This window comes from Schistocerca gregaria, chromosome 10 (genome assembly GCF_023897955.1).
Source record: "Schistocerca gregaria isolate iqSchGreg1 chromosome 10, iqSchGreg1.2, whole genome shotgun sequence".
NCBI lineage: Eukaryota > Metazoa > Arthropoda > Insecta > Orthoptera > Acrididae > Schistocerca > Schistocerca gregaria.
In genome coordinates this window covers 162262795-162278532 of record NC_064929.1, presented here as the reverse complement: position 1 = coordinate 162278532, position 15738 = coordinate 162262795, and the positions used below count along the sequence as shown (strand labels likewise).

Here is a 15738-nt window from a genome sequence, read left to right as displayed (position 1 = left end):
CTGCACATAACAGAAGTGAAGTGTACATCTTCGGCTTCTTTCAATATTCCAGCGGCCTCTCGACGGAGTGTGTGAAATGCAGCTTGTGTAATGGAGTGTGTGTACCGCTAGAGTTTTGTTAAATGTTTTGCTGCTGGATACGTTTGCTCAAGAGGTACGAGTGGGAATCGGAGCAGCTAAGAAATTTCCCATTTCGATCATCTCTCTTGTAACTCGTCCATTGGTACGTTTTGATCTCGCCACCTTCACATGTTCAACCCCAGAACTCTGAAGATGGGAAATGTTACATTATAACTAAACCATCGTAAATATTACTACCCCATATTTTATTCAAAGCGTTTCATCACCGTCATTTTATGCACTAGTTAATTACAATTATAAGTTCTCCAGTGGTGTGTCACGTATAATGTACATACAAAACGTCCTGTTTTACACACTCTGCTGAGAATACGAGATTGGCGGTGAACCGTCAGTCGGTATCATCTGCAATCGTAAATTTTAGTAGGTAGTTGTGCAGGGTTACACTCGGACAGCGATGTCGCAGTCAGTGTGTTGATCCAGCGCCTCGTCGGGCTCCTGGAGATGGTCCTTGCTTTGAGACTCGGCGAGGGGAATCTTGTCTGACGTCTGCAGAGTCGCCGCCGGAAAACGGCCCACAGTAGGTGTCAGTTTCACGCCGAGTCTCTGAAACAAACGGAAAATCGCACCAGAAACTTGAGAATGGCTCGTCGTCAGTAAAAGCAAGACTAAAATCTCGAGGTCGCATCAACAGAAATTGACCAAAAGTTTCACAAAAATTAAAACATTACTAGATTTCTCTTACAACAAACAAAAGAGGAAGCATTTATGTAAGCTCGTTGATGCTGGCCTACACGAAGGTTAAGTACCTGGTTTTTATTGTCGTCAGCTATAAGGCATGTATGGAAGGGTAAAGATTAGTACGATATAATGTTGTACATGTTTGACATTCTGTCAACTGCTGCGGGAGATTTGAGTTGTTATAGTATTCTGAAATACTAGGTACACCAAGACAGCTTGCAAATCATTTATTGATTACCGGTTTCGACAGGTCTGCGCTGTCATCATCAGAACTGGAAGTTTAATAAGCAAACATTCCAAGTCACAGCGGCTGTCAAAAGCAATTTTAATGCGATTAGAATGAAGAAAGAATTTGTATTGTGACACATGTAGTTAGTGATCTGCGTGAGTACATATAGATTGTCGAGTACCGCAGTTTAACCAACTGTATACAGATTCATCTGCACAAATATCGTATTAGTGTGTGTTCAAATGTGTGTGAAATCTTATGGGACCTAACTGCTAAGGTCATCAGCCCCTAAGGTTACACACCACTTAACCCAAATTATCCTAAGGACAAACACACACACCCATGCCCGAGGGAGGACTCGAACCTCCGCCGGGACCAGCCGCACAGTCCATGACTGCAGCCCCTATACCGCTCGGCTAGTCCCGCGCGGCTATCGTATTAGTACAGTCGCCATTGCGGTCTTAGTGAACGAGTACGCTAGGACAACAGCAGAACATGATGCTGGTTTCATATATGTGGTATTTAATGTCTGACATACTGATCTTCCTTGCTACCTTTTATTGTAAAACAACGCAACATCATTGTATGACTTGCAAGGTTGTAAAGATCATGAACTTCTGGTAATGTGTTACAAGGTTCGTTCTAATGCTTCATTAATGTATAAAGTGTTTAAATGAGATTGTAGATGTATAATGGCTTGGGAGTTTATTAAACTCACAGATCCGATGATGGCAGCAAAGATCTATCCAAACTGGTAATAAGTAAAAAGATTTACAAGCGATCTTGACGTACCTGATATTTTGAATAATGTACGATGTAATGGAAAGAAAGCTTTTTTTTTTCCAAGTAGGTCATTTCTCAAGATGCCGATCTAAAGAGCGGTGCCGCTTATCTTCGAAATGGCACTGTAAAGTCGGATTCTTATCAAACGAGAAATCAGTACTATATCGAAACACGGAAGCGTTACACTGATTAGGCAAAACATTGTGAAAAAAGACACATCGTTATGGCGCGGCGCCTGGGAATGAACAGGTCGGGAACGGAGAAGCTGGGAGGCGGTTGGCGCGCAAGTCGTGAGAATCTAAGGAAAGTGATCCAAGGACAGTGAAGCCACGTGTAGGTGGCAAGGTCTTGGACGTCTACTCTCTCGACGTCAGAGGCTCGACTGCTCTGTAGGATAGGTGGCAATTCGTTGCAGATCTGACGACAAAGAACAGTGCTGATTCCGACACAAATGTATTGGAGGACACTGTGCAGCGCGAATTGCTGAACCTCGGCTCCACGGGAGACGACAGCTACCTGTTCACGCCGAGTCAACGACGTCAAAAAAAAAAAAAAAAAAAGTTCAAATGTGTGTGAAATCTTATGGGACTTAACCGCTAAGGTCATCAGTCCCTAAGGTTACACACTTATTAACCTAAATAATCCTAAGGACAAACACACACACACCCATGTCCGAGGGAGGACTCGAACCTCCGCCGGGAGCAGCCGCACAGTCCATGACTGCCGCCCCTTAGGCCGCTCGGCTAGTCCCTCGTGGCTCAACGACGTCAATTGCCATTGCAAAGAGCACGGTATCATCGAATTTGGACGTTGTATCAATGGAAAAGTGTCCTATGGTCCGATGAATCACGTTTTCTGTTACACCAGGTCGGTGCTCATTTTCGGATAAGGCGTCAGCCTGGAGAACGACCCCTTGAAACATGAGCCGCGGTTCAGACGGCTGTGGGGCAAATTCACCTCTTCTTCCATGGATCTGTGGTAGCTATCGAAGGCACGACGACAGCTGGAGACGGCGTGACAATTATTGCATTCGTTTGTGACTAATACCTTATGCGACGGCATCTTCCAGCAGGATAACTCTCCGTCTCACAAGCCCAGAAATGTGCTACAGTGATTTGAAGAGAACGGTAGTGAACTCCCACTGGTGTTTTGGCCTGATCGAAACTTGAAGGAAATCTGGGAAGCTACACGGCGGCACCTCTGCGCTTTTTGCGTGGCCTCTATGTAGACACCTGGTGCAAGAAACCTCGAGAAATGTGCCGTGGACTTTTACAAGCTATTGTTATGCGTTCGAAAGGCTGACCAAAACGGTATTAAGGTAGTTATCATAACGTTTTCCTTAGCGCCCGCTGCTTTGCTCGTGTTGACTGTATGGTGCGCACTGATTTTTTTCTTTTGTTTTTCTTTAATCGCATTTTTATGTTTTCACAGACTGGAACATCTTCTAAACTGTTCACGTAAATTGAGGCCACTGAAGCATGGTCTTTACCGAATGTACTTATGACCAAAAATCGATACTGGTAGCTGGACTCGGAGGTCTTTGTTAACACTGCCTTTTTGAGTTCTTACTGTGATAACTTCCATAGCAACTTTCTTCCCGTAACACATAATTCTTCGGAACTCAAATACCAATTTTCGTAGACTTGGCTTCAAAAATGTTTCCATATCACGAAATATTTTCATTAAATATGTTATACCTGTTTGACCGCCTCAAGAGTAGAATTTTCAAAAACATTGTAGTATGCATTTCTTTATTTCTAACCAAGCAGTCCAATACAAATTTTATCAGATTAACCTTACATATTTTCATAAAAAATTTTATTCCCTATTTCACCTCCTTAGGGCTTGAACATACAAAAATATTGAAACATTTATTATTTTTTCTAATAGGGAAGTCAAATACCATTTTCCGTTGATGTATGTTTAAAAAAAATTATAGTTCTTTAATAATCATTTATTTTCAAAAAAGCTTTTATCCACTGTTTCTCCCACATAGTGGTTAAATTTACAAAAATTCTGAAACAAGTATTTCTTGATTTCTGAGCGAGAAACCAAATATCAATTTTCGTAGCTCTTCTACAAAATTGCCGTAATAGCGATATACTTAAAAAACATTCATCCCCTGTTTCGATCCCACCAGTTCTGAGTGCACTGTGAGCACATAAAGATACGTGGCTAAACAGTGTGTACCACGAAGTATAAGGGCCAAGTGAGAGATTTCGCCTGATGTCATTCAACCTCCATAACACAACTGTCTCGTGTTTCCTTCTTCATGGAAGTTCTCAGCCGGACACGGCAGGGGCAATGAAAAGGCTCCTGCAGCTTTTTCGAAGGAAAGTGTTTGATCACCCACAACACAGGCCGTAACTGGATGCCCCTGACATTCATTTCTGTTCACATGAACCTCTAGCTTTGAAGAGAAGCGTAGAGAATTCACGGGAAGCACAGGTGGTTGCCTTCTATGACGAGGGTACTGGTAAGTTGGTACGAATGTGCAAGTTGGAGCTTTTGTACCCCGCCTGGAAGGCGGCGAGTGAGTCTACTCCTGTAAACTGAATGTAAGAAGTGAGCGGGAGCAGGTGAGGTAAGACTCTCGGTACAGCGTTTTACGTGAAAGTACATTTAATTATTAGTCAATGACATACGTAACTTTACAACTGAAGAGCCCGTAGGTGAAAAACCGCATTCCCGTCGTAAGTAGTACATAGTCCCAACAGCAAGCTGAGGTTGATGCGATGTTCCCAGGCCGTCTGCTCTTGATGAAATGGGCAGAATATGGAGCGGAGCTCGTTGAGCTCTCCCGCTCCGGCTAGAGTGCGCTGTCGTCGGTATCTGCCGTAGTACCAACTTTAGAACTTGTATTTACACCGTGGCATCGTACCTATCGATACCACAGGAGTGGTGGCTATGTAGAGAAGTAGCGCGAAGGTGTAGGTAACTGTAGCAGATAAAACATTTTTGATTTTCACGGTGATAGATATTTCGCGACCGATCGGACCTTCCTTTCGGAATAGTCCTCGTATTTTTCCTGCACGGAGGTCTTTTTACTTGTACGTGGCAATTGATCAGTTTCAAATACTTCGTCATATTTGATACGTGTTACAAACCGGACACAATAGGAAGGAGCAGGCCCATTTGATTTTTTCTTTTATCACTCGTTTATTGCATCAGAGAAATACATATTTTAAGACAAAATTTAACTACATGAAATATTGCTCCCAGTAAAAGTTAACATAAGCTGTGACAAAACTTAGTGCTCTTAAGGCTTTCTGCTGGCAACAAATTTTGAGGAGGCAATGTAAGGTTTATATCAGTTCAGCTGAAACACGTAGCTAGTGATTGAATCACGACACAGACACTTTAACAATTTGGGCAGCAAATGAATAGCGTGAATTTGTACTCGCAGTAACCAACTAATCAACAGCCTAGCCACTGAATAAGTAGTAGGGCATTTGGAACGAATTAGCAACACCCAGCAGCTAGGGGAGTCAATACCGACAGTCTTTAAATGTCTTGCTCCCCATTAAATAACAAACTTACAGTAATTAAATGAATAACAAATCAAACATACTACGCTCCACTCAAACTCTTCAGTGGAAGGCAAGCCAAAATGAAGATTCCATTAACTGACTAGCACTGAAGTCAAACTAAAGCTCATCTCTGCGTTCCCAGACACACATGGGGCAAACCTACACAAGACAAGATTTTGAAGGGAGCACATCGGTAAAACCGGTAGTGGAACTAACTCGTGCCAATGAAAATTAAGGTACTAGCCCGGGGCAAGAGGTGGTATACAAGAGGTTGCCTTAGTGCTATACTGCGCTCCAAAATATTAATCCAAATGGCCGATTCAAAATTAAGTACACATAAATCAGCAGCATTAATTAACGAGGAGTGACACCAGGTCGCTCGAAAGGATGACAACACTTAATGGTAAAGACGAATGCCGGAGGCGGCAGTAACATCAAACACCTTCTCCGAGCTTTAACCAGGAGTCACTTCCCGCTATACAAGTAAACATTTAACCAAGCACAAGGAAGGAACCCCAAAGAGAAAAATCAAATAAAACCCCCAAAAAGATTATAGAGGACAGAGAACCCCAAATATTTAAATTTAAAAGAATTAGCTCTCCCCAAAGGCAGTGTAAACGCTAAGGCCACACTTAAGAGGCCACCAAAATTGGTTACCATAAGTCTTACACATTTGCTCCTTTTCCTTAAAAGAAACACAAGACTGCTTAACTTCTGCTGGACGTCCGGTATGGCTCGTGTAGGATACACCAGCCGCATCCCAAGCTAGGCGATCGCAAGGCACGGCGGGCGAAATCAGGACACCAGACGTGCAGGCAGCCAACACATATCCTCCATCCTGAGCCGGAAGACCGTGTACAACCAACTCCACATACACGTGGTTGCTTCCCACCTCGTACGTCTCAGCAGGTAGCCCGAGCAAACGTCAACTGCCACCCGCCCCGCGAATGCGGAAAACAACAAGTCAAACAAAGATAAGAAACATCGCAGGATCGGTAATGGACATCCAAGAGACTGGCGCGCCAGTAACGAGCGCCACGGCTCAATATTCTCCAGCGACAATCAGGTCAAAATGAGAGCACGGGGAGTTGAGGGTTTCGCAGAGATGGCAACGTGGTTGCCGCAGGCTCCTACGGCTGGTGGGGCCTCGGAAACTGGTCCGTGGAGCCGTCTCTGGGCAGAAGCGTTGCCTGAGAGGGACGGCTGGCTCCGCCTCGAGAGCGCGTGACGGCCGACATGCGCGGACGCCGCGGCGCAAGTAGCGGCCGCGAGCGATCTGCGCCACGCGTGACGGAATTAGAAGCGCGCCGGCCGCATGCCAGGGGGTCTGTGTGCGAGTGAGTGAGTCGGTGCGTGTCCACTGCAGCCGCGGGATGCGGCGCGTAGCGGTTCTGCCGTTTAGCGCCGATCACTGCGAAAGTAGCGCTACTTGCGCAAGGGCGAGACGTATTCTCATCTCACTGCTGCGCAAAACATGACGAAAGTAGGTTTCGGATGATGTGTCAACGGCAACTGACGCAGCTCGATGAAACTTGGGCAACACATACACTACTGGCCATTAAAATTTCTACACCAAGAAGAAATGCAGATCATAAACATTGGACAAATATGTTATAATAGAACTGACATGTGATTACATTTTCACGCAATTTGGGTGCATAGATCCTGAGAAATCAGTACCCAGGAAAACCACCTCTGGCCGTAATAACGGCCTTGATACGAATGGGCATTGAGTCAAACAGAGCTTGGATGGCGTGTACAGGTACAGCTGCCCATGCACCTTCAACACGATATTACAGTTCATGAAGAGTAGTGACTGGCATATTGCGACGACCAGTTGCTCGGCCACCATTGACCAGCGATCTCCAATTGGGGAGAGATCTGGAGAATGTGCTGGCCGCGGCAGCAGTCGAACATTTTCTGTAACCAGAAAGGCCCTGTACAGGACCGGCAACATGCGGTCGTGCATTGTCCTGCTGAAATGTAGGGTTTCGCAGGGATCGAATGAAGGGCAGAGCCACGAGTCGTAACATATCTTAAATGCAACGTCTACTGTTCAAAGTGTCGTCAGTGCGAACGAGAGGTGACCGAGACGTGTAACCAATGGTACCCCATATACCATCACGCCGGGTGATACGCCAGTATGGCGAAGACGAATATACGCTTCCAATGTGCGTTGACCGCAATGTCGCCAAACACGGATGCGACCATCATGAACAGAACCTGGATTCATCCGAAAAAATGACGTTTTGCCATTCTTGCACCCAGATTCGTCGTTGAGTACACCATCGCAGGCGCTCCTGACTGTGATGCAGCGTCAAAGCTAACCGCAGCCATGGTCTCCGAGCTGACAGTCCATGCTGCTGCAAACGTCGTCGAACTGTTCGTGCATATGGTTGTTGTCTTGCAAACGTCCCCATCTGTTGACTCAGGGATCGAGACGTGGTTGCACTCGTTACAAAAGCCATGCGAATAAGATGCCTGTTATCTGGACTGCTAGTGATACGAGGCCATTGGGGTCCAGCACGGCGTTCCGTATTTCCTTCCTGAATCCACCGATTCCATATTCTGCTGACAGTCATTGGATCTCTACCAACGCAAGCAGCAATGTCGCGATACGATAAACCGCAGTCGCGATAGCCTACAATCCGACCTTTATCAAAGCCGGAAACGTGATGGTACGCATTTCTCCTCCTTACAAGAGGCATCACAACAACGTTTCACCAGACAACTCCGGTCAACTGCATTTTGTGTATGAGAAATCGGTAGGTAACTTTCCTTATGTCAGCACGTTGTAGGTGTCGCCATCGGCGCCAACCTTGTGTGAATGCTCTAAAAAGCCAATCATTTGCACATCACAGCATCTTCCTGTCGGTTAAATTTCGCGTCTGTAGCACGTCCATCTCCGTGGTGCAGCAATTTTAATAGCCAGTAGTGTGTTAACAATCTACGCTTAACATCTATAGCCTTCTTAATATAAAAGTGAAGAAAGAAAGCAGTAAGAAAGAAGTAGAAGTATCAACGAGGGTGCGGCATAACTCAGTTAACCGCTGCGCATTTTTGTCGATGGTCGAATCTCAGCTAAGTGCATAGTAGATTTGCTTCCATTCTATCATGTAAAGCATAGCTGAATATTTTTCACCAAGGTCCTCTTACAGTGCAACTGGCCTGAGAATTTTATTCTACCATGTTTTATAGCACTCACTTCATTTTGTACGTTACATCTCAAATTAAACGCTAATGCGTCAGAAACAATGTGTGTAGGGCAATGTGGGCGAGCGGTTCTAGGCACTTCCGTCTGGAACCGTGCGACCACTACGGTCGCAGGTTCGAATCCTGCCTCGGGCATGGATGTGTGTGATGTCCATAGGTTAGATAGGTTTAAGTAGTTCTACGTACAAGGGGATTGATGACCTCAAATGTTAAGTCCCATACTGCTCAGAGCCATTTAGAGAAACAATGTGATACTACATAATATGACGACGGACCTCCTTTTGCCCGACTTAGTGCCGCATCTCGAAGTGTCGTGGAGTCAACAAGTCGTTGGAAGCTCCCTGTACAAATACTGAGCCATGCTGCCTCTACAACCGTCCGTAATTGAGAAATTACCACCAGTGCACGATTTTGTGCACGAAATGACCTCTCTGTCATGTCCCCTTAATGTTCGTGGGGTTGATGTCGCCGATCTGGGTGTCTAAATCATTCGCCCCAATTGTCGAGAATGTTCTTCAAACTAGTCGCGAACACTTGTGGGCAAATGACATGGCGCGCTCTCATCCACAAAAATTCCGTCGTTGTTTGGAAATAAGTGGCCGAACATAACCATCTCCATCACTTAACCCTTCCGGGCTGAGACGCCGTGGTCCTTAAATAAGACTCTCCTCTGACGTTTCGCCGTCGACTGCGGAAGGCACCCTTGAGGACAATCGCCGATTGTCATCGGAGGATGCCTTCCGCAGTCGAAGGCGAAACGTCAGGGGAGAGTCTTATGTATGGACCACGGCATCTCAGCCCGGAAGTGTTAAGTGATGACAACACCTGCCACTTTCATACTATGATAACAATTTCCAGTCAATGGTCGGTACAATTGGTCCACAGGATCCAGTCTATTCCATGCAAACACAGTCTACACCATTTTGGGCCCACCAGCAGCTTACAAAATGCCTTGTTCACCCAACCTGGATCCATGGCTTCGTGGCGACTGCTCCATAGTCGAAGCCTACCAAAAGCTCCACCAACTGAAGTGGTGACTATTCTTGCCAGGTCACGGTTTTCCGGTCATCTAGTGTCCAACAGATACGGTCACGAGCCGTCGAGAGGCACGGAAGGCGATGTCGTGCTCCGAGCAAAGGCACCCGCGTCTATCGTCTGCTGCCATAGCCAATTAACGCCATATTTCGCCGCACTGTCCTAACGGATACGTGCGTCATACGTCCGACATCGCTTTCTGCAGTTATTTCACTGAACACTGCTTGTCTGTTAGTACTGACAACTCTATGCACATGCCGCTGCTCTCGGTCGTTAAGTGAAGGTCGTCGGCCACTACGTTGTCCGTGGTGAGAGGTAATGCCTGAAATTTGGTATTTTCAGCACACTTTTGCCACTGTGGATTTCGGAATATTGCATTCGTTAACGATTTCCGAAATGGAATGTCCCATGCGTCTAGCTCCAACTACCATTCCACATTCAAAGTCTGTCAGATTCCGTCGTGCCCTCTAATCATATGGGAAATCCTTTCACTTGAATTATCTGGGTACAAATCACAGCTCCGCCAATGCATTGCCCTTTCGTGACTTGCGAGCGCGGTACTATCACATGTGCGTATCGCTGCCCTATTACTTTTGGCACCTCAGTGTGTAGTTTTTAATTTTTGTGAGTGAAGACGATTAAAATTGTCGAAAGCACTTAATTAACAAAATAAAAAATATCTATTTTAGGATTCAGAACCTTTTTCAGATTATATAAAAATAAGATCGCAAAATGGTAGTATTATGTTTCTCTAACGATGACGACGCCAGTGAGAGTGTGAGCATTTTAAAATGGTTAAGAGTGTGTGCATCTTCTCCGGAGCTGCCTATGTTAAGCACCTGCCCCACCCCCTCTGTGATATCTTTGCAGCGTCAACCGCAGGGCTACAGCAGACAGATCGCCGCAATTCTCGCGTCCCTCCCCGCGCGACCAGTGTTTGCACGCCACCGTAGCGCTGCGGCCGAGCCGGGTGTTTGCGCTGTGCGGCCAGCCCGCCGTGTTTGTGTTGGTGTTAGTGTTTGCGTACAGTGTTTGGGGCCCGGCGCGATAAAACAAGCGGCCCGCTACGAGCGGCGGTGATCCACGGCCGGCGCCGCTGATGGATTGTGGGCAAGCAGGCCTCCACACACACACACACACACACACACACACACACACCGCGTCTGGAAACAAAACAGACGCTGTCCGCCGCAGGAATCACGGCCAGGGAGCAGGGCAGGCTGCGCCGAGCCGAGCCAGCCATCTGGAACCAGATTACTCGCCCGCTGTCATTGCAGAGGGGGCCACCGCTATTCCCGCGTCTACGTCTACTCAAGCACGCCGTTGGCCACCGAAAGCTTGAGCCTACATCGCGAATCATAAACAGCCATTTTTGTTCCCATCAGTAATTCCCCCCCTCCCCCCCAACTCCTCCAACATTTCTTTAAACGATCGAACTCCCACGAATAAAAAAAAATGAAACGTCTTATTACTTTGCAAATGAGTTGCTTCAAACTCACTGAATTCTATTATTATCAAACACTGGATGAGTATGGGTGTAGTCGGCATCATTTGAGAACTGTTTTCAGAATAGTTTTTCATGGATTCAGTATTGTTATACCTCCTGAACTATCAGCCCTTTAATGACGTAAGTTAGGAGATGTATTCATTGGTTCAAATGGCTCTGAGCACTATGGGACGGAACATCTGAGGTTGTCAGTCCCCTAGAACCTAGACCTACTTAAACCAAACTAATCTAAGGACATCACACACATCCATGCCCGAGGCAGGATTCGAACCTGCGACCGTAGCGGTCGCACGGTTCCAGACTGAAGCGTCTAGAACGACTCCGCCACCCCGATCGGCTACTGCGAATAGAGATACTGGTAAAATGTCGTACCTGATGTTGAATTTTTTCCTGCACGAACGGCGAAAGGTTCTAAGCTATAAAACTTTCTTCCCTTTCATTACTGTGTGGCGCTCCCAGCGAGAAAAGTTTTAAAAATGTTTCAAATGGCTTTAAGCACTATGCGACTTAACAGCTGAGGTCATCAGTCCCCTAGACTTAGTACTACTTAAACCTAACTAACCTAAGGACATCACACATATCCATGCCCGAAGCAGGATTCGAACCTGCGACCGTAGCAGCATCGCGGTTCCGGACTGAAGCTCGTAGAACCGCTCGGCCACAGCGGCCAGCAGAAAAGTTTCGTAAAGGTTTGAAGTTACTTATAAAGTTTGTTGGAAACCGATAAGTGCTGTCATTCTCAAATATTTCTTGAGTAGGGTGTCATAATTTGCGCACCGTGCGTTACACTGCCTGAAGGCACAATGAGAGTTATTCAGAAAGTAAGGAACAATAGGTAGCGAAATGGAAACCACAATGAAAATCCGATGAAGGTTTTCACAAATGTATTGGTTACTGTCTCTGGTATACCCGCCACTCTTCTCAGTTCTGAGCGCGTAACGACAGCTATCGAAAATAGTGTCTCCTGCCAAGTATGGGTGCCTGCTGGGATATTTCGCGTGATTTGATGCAACACCACTTAAGGTACCTGCCATGCATTTCCTTCTTCATGACAAATTGGTTCAATGGCTCTGAGCAATATGGGAATTAACTTCTGAGGTCATCAGTCGCCTAGCACTTAGAACTACTTAAATCTAGCCAACCTGAGGACATCACACACATCCATCCCGAGCCAGGATTCGAACCTGCGACCGTAGCGGTCCTCCGGTTCCAGACTGTAGGGCCTAGAACCGCTCTGCCACCTCGGCCGGCTCTTCATGACAGTTCTTGGCCGCTGACTACATGTGTAATGAGGACGCTCCTCTGATTTTCAGCTCTGCTGACTAGTCGCTGGGTATGAAGACATTATTTTGGGACTGTTAGCGCGCTCTAGTCCATCGTAGAACACTGTCGGAAAGCACAGGAGGCTCCTTTTATGACGAGATTATTGGAAAGACGGGTGTGTGAGTCGGAGTGAAAGTTGTAGCTAGCCTTCCTGTGATGGCACAAAAGCGGCGCCTCCCTAGGGATATGTGAGTCTTCAGACAGGAAGTGTCGATACTTGCGAAAAACAGGCCACGGCTCACAAGCTCATGTGAGGCGTAATGTGAATTAACGACTCTAGACTGGTACCAAATTTTACCACAATTCTGCCCAGCGCCATCGTGGACATTGCAAGGTCGTCAGACCACCTCTTACCCACGTTTGACACTTATTTTGACGTCCCTCCTGTGGAGACCAGAACAGCAACGTTCTCGTCGCGCAGTTTCCTTACAGATGGCAGAGGAAAACATTTCAGAGATACAGTAGCTTAGAATCGACCACGAACAGCCCTCTGGCATAAAGGGCATTGATTCTCACACTCTTCGCGGCTGAAATCGGCAGTTTGCAGTGTGACGGGCAACAGTACGACGTTCTTGACAACGCTCGATACTGTTGACACCCATCGGACGAGTCATCCCTACTCTGAGGATATCGTAGGGCTACAACCCCATTGAACATCTGACTCCTCTGGTGTGTAGAGTGACCTCAGTTGTATGCTCTAGTAGACAGGGAAGAACAAGTACGCATTATTCAAAACCACTCCGCCTTCAGGCCACGAGTGGCCTACCAGGACCATCCGACCGCCGTGTCATTCTCAGTGGAGGATGCGGTTAGGAGGGGGGGGGGGCACCACACCGCTCTCCCGCTCCTTATGATGGTATTCGAAGCCGCTACTAATCGGTCGAGTAGCTCCTCAGTTGGTGTCACGAGGCTGAGTGCATCCCGAAAAATGGCAACAGCGGGTGGCGGGCTGGATGGTCACCCATCCATGTGCCGACCATGCCGGACAGCGCTTAACTTCGACGATCTCACGGGAACCGGTGGATCCATTGCGGCAAGGCCGTTGATGGATTATTCAAAAAAATTCGAAGAAATTTGATGTGATCCAAACGAGCAAGGGCGTTAATGCTCTTGCAGCCCTCGTAATCCGCGCCCTCCTGAGGCCTGATCTGGGAGAGGTGTAACGCTGACATGTAGGTGAGTAAAACGAGGAAGGTTCCCTCTAAGACTTTCCCTCGCCCCCACGTTTCTCACTTCTGCAACACCAACGGTGGCACCCCTGTATCTATGTTGTTAAAAATTTACCTATGAGAGACTTGGTCACCATTTCACGTGAGAGGTGCCTTGCGGCTTCGGTAGCACCTGAAGGTTGGCAAACTTTACCTAAGGGGTGTCGAAGGGGTTGCCTGTCCTGGCATCGAATGTGTACGCCTCACTGGTTGCAGATACAGAGGGGCACGTGGTAAGCACGCTAGTCTTCCGGCCGTTGTCACGTTTTCGTCACTTCTCAGTCAAGTAGCTCCTCAGTTTAACCAGGGTTTGACAACGCCGCTCGCAAAACCAGGACGGTCACCCACCCAAGTGCCAGCCAACCACGACAGCGCTTAACTTCAGTGATTTGACGGGGACGAGTGTTATCACTGCGGCCAGGCCGTTGGCTCGAAAATACATGTCACCTCAGATAATTTTGTCATTGAAATGAGACTCAGACTAGAACCCGAGTACTTTGTCATTTCTCTAGGTAGAATAATGACTGATGTACAATGAGAGGTTTTCCTGCCCAATAATCGTAGGCGAGATGTTCTCGGGGTAGTAATCGCGAAAGCGTTACGGAGGTGATAGATAAACTCCAGTGGAAGACTCTGCAGGAGAGACGCTCAGTAGCTCGGTACGGGCTTTTGTTGAAGTTTCGAGAACATACCTTCACCGAGGAGTCAAGCAGTATATTGCTCCCTCCTGCGTATATCTCGCGAAGAGACCATGAGGATAAAATCAGAGAGATTAGAGGCCACACAGAGGCATACCGACAACCCTTCTTCCCACGAACAATACGAGACTGGAATAGAAGGGAGAACCGATACAGGTTCTCAGGGTACCCTCGGCCACACACCGTCAGGTGGCTTGCGGAGTATGGATGTAGATGTAGAGGGAATCGCAATGGAGAGTATTTGGAAGAAGATTTACAGTTCCGGAATTTGTTTTTCAAGCAAGGGAAACTTTCCGTAAACCTTGCTTTCTACGGGGGTGAGAACTATTTTTTTACGTCATTCTGGGAGATTATATCCCATACCACAATTAAAAGCCTAACACGCTTGAAGGAATGAAGGTCGGTGACTTGCTCGACTTGAGGAGTGTAGCACTGTACCAGATGGTTTTTTTTTTTATGGTGACACTTCTTTGTAGGTAGTCTCGGCGATTTGGGGTTAGGTAAGTTTGTTCTGTTTTGGAACACTTTATTTTTCCAACGATGGAGAAGTCCTGTCCACAGTTTGTACTTACTCCGCTTACATTTCTTTGCTGGTGCAATTCCGCATCCAGGTGTTGCCAGAGAAAACCTCAGCGGAAACAGCTGTTTGCTAGTCATTTGTCTGCTGGAGTGTGATTTCCCCTAGGTTGTTGCTATTGAAGATACCTAAGTAACTAGCCTGTACTATATAGAATGTTTGTTTTGAGTAACTTTACGCATGATTTACTGCCATGGTGCTTTCTTATCTTAGATAGCGGAGCTTGTTAACAGTGTGATTACAAGTTTTTTTTTTTTTTTGCGCAGTGGCAGAGAGGGAGAGTTACTAGATGCTAACTAATTGTCTTTGTTCAAGCACTACTCTCCTTCCTCTAATCTCTCTCTACCTGTACATATTACTAAATTAAAGCCCCCCGCCCCGTTTTTCTGTCCATATGTGAAGACTAATCTCACGAACTACCGTAGGAATTTTGATACGGTTTTCACTAACATATAGATCGATTCAAGAGGAAGATTTGCGTACATAATTCACAAATATGACGTTCAAATTAGCTAGACCAGGACGACTTTTGTCGACTAACGTCCAGCCTCTCGAGAACGTCCATGGCATGCGCGGCTTCAAGTTATACTAGAACATGGAATTAATATTTAGTTACCTAACTTGTTCTCTGACATTTTGACTATAACTATAGGCAATGACCTTAAACAAAATCACCGTTACACTAGACAAGCCGACCGTCCTTAGATATTAGTGCTGCCCGTGGGAAGTGCGGAGTGTCGTTATTTTTATCCTTTTATCAGGTGGAAGAGAAAAGATGTTTTCATTTTCTCTTTATTTACGTCTTTGTTTTGTCAC

The 15738-nt window shown here is 46.4% G+C and overlaps 1 long non-coding RNA gene across 2 annotated transcripts in view; it reads right to left on the bottom strand.

The window, feature by feature from the left end:
- Positions 1-321: 321 nt before the first annotated feature.
- LOC126293471 (uncharacterized) overlaps positions 322-15738 on the bottom strand; it is a 581661-nt gene continuing 566244 nt past the window's right edge. For both annotated transcript variants that reach the window (XR_007552292.1, XR_007552291.1), the window contains exon 4: positions 322-684. This is a non-coding gene — a long non-coding RNA (uncharacterized LOC126293471). The remainder of the gene's footprint in view (positions 685-15738) is intronic.